A 1,862-nucleotide genomic window follows, 5' to 3' on the forward strand; every position below is an offset into this window, starting at 1 on the left:
CACTGGATGCAAAAAGCGCCTTCAGGTGATTTAGTTTGCATTTGTAGCGATATACAAGTTATTCACTCACTCGCTCTGACGTAATTGTTGATACCTGAAAAAGTATGAATTTGGGAGTGAAACTTTGCCCTTTAATTCATTAAAAATGTATGTAAAATGTATCCAATTGTTTTTATCCCCCTGCTGGTCCAAAGGGCTGGAGCAAGGCCATAAAATTAGAAAACTGAGGGCTAAGCCACAATGGAGAGTAGGGTGAAACTTTAGCTCTATATGGTGTGGGAGTTTTTGATCTTGCCCCCATGCCTTCATTGTGGTTTTAATTGAGCTAGTGATAGTATGCAGAGCCTGAGGCCTCCTGTAAATCATGTATTTTTAAACCTTCACTAGAGTGGCTTCAAACACTGTGGCAGAATCACCTATCATCTCCCACCAGCCACCTGCGAGCAAAGACCATTTGACTTGCCAGATGATACTGATGAAGTTCAGGTAATGACAAACCCCCCTGTTCCATAGGTTCTTGTAGGGCTATGGTCCCAAGTAGGGGGTGGGGTAATGGCCAATGAAAGGAACTGAACAGCCCATTAGTATTCCTCAAAAAATATAGAAGCCACTCTGCAAGTCACATGTGCTCCTTACAGAAGTGCTACGCAGTTACGTTGCGTCTTCTCTTGTCAGTGTACACTAGTCCGGAGCACGATGGCTGGAGTAGGACAGATATTTTGCTCGGTGTGGAGTCGCTGCTCGGTTCCTGAGCTGCGGGTACCTTGTGCCGCTTATCACAAAAAGGTTGTTGATCACTATGAGAATCCAAGGAACGTTGGATCCCTTGACAAGAACGCAAAGAATGTTGGAACTGGTCTGGTGGGCGCTCCAGCATGAGGCGATGTTATGAAATTGCAGATTGAAGTTGATGAACATGGGAAAATTACTGAAGCAAAATTCAAAACCTTTGGATGTGGTTCAGCAATTGCCTCAAGCTCTTTGGCTACTGAATGGGTGAAGGGAAAAACGGTTGATGAGGCCATGACCATCAAGAACACAGATATTGCTAAAGAGCTTTGCCTTCCTCCAGTAAAACTTCACTGTTCCATGCTGGCAGAAGATGCGATCAGAGCTGCCTTGGCAGACTACAGACTGAAGCAGGATAAGGAGCAGTCGGCAGTGAGCGGCTAGCAACTCACCTTTTCAGCAGAGCGCCTCGTCACCTTGAATATGCCGTTCTCTTAGGAAATGGGGCTTTCCTTTACCATTAGAACAGCAGACTAATGAAACGCACAATAATACAGCGGCTTGTCCCACTGTGTGAATGTTTTTGTTGTAACTATGATTTCTCTGTTAGCAAGCTGTGCCATTGAACAGGTAATCAAAGTATTGACTATAATGGCATTGTTTCTGATATTCTAAACCTTAAAAGTGATGGCACCCATTTATACCCTCACAGATATATATTTTTTTTTTCAGTCCCATGGCTACGTACGCAGGATGCGTTTGTATAATTCCTACATCTGTTAAAGATTTGTGGAACTTATTAAAACTTGTCTGTTTAATCACTCCGGGTCACTCCAGCATCAGACAGGGACCATCACAAAGATTAGTAAAGGCAAAATATAAAATCCTTTAAAATTTAAAGGTGTAATAAAAACCTTTCGTAAGCAATTATTCGGAGTTAAAGTGATTTGAATACTTTATAGTCAGCTTCCTACCTTCCTGGGCTTGGACATCTGTCCAAATTCAGGAGATTGACATCGGAATGTTATCCATCAGATTTCTGACTGTTGCTTTGCCATGCCTGCCTTATGTTAGAAATGGCAAAGAAACAAAGTTTTTTGTGTTTATCGTTCTCTTTTTCTTTATTTTTGTTT

At 42.2% G+C, this 1,862-nt stretch overlaps 1 pseudogene; it reads left to right on the forward strand.

Moving 5' to 3' along the window:
- Positions 1 to 664: 664 nt before the first annotated feature.
- LOC120929161 lies at positions 665 to 1,458 on the forward strand (annotated as a pseudogene).
- Positions 1,459 to 1,862: the final 404 nt, after the last annotated feature.

This window comes from Rana temporaria, chromosome 2 (assembly GCF_905171775.1).
Source record: "Rana temporaria chromosome 2, aRanTem1.1, whole genome shotgun sequence".
Lineage (NCBI taxonomy): Eukaryota > Metazoa > Chordata > Amphibia > Anura > Ranidae > Rana > Rana temporaria.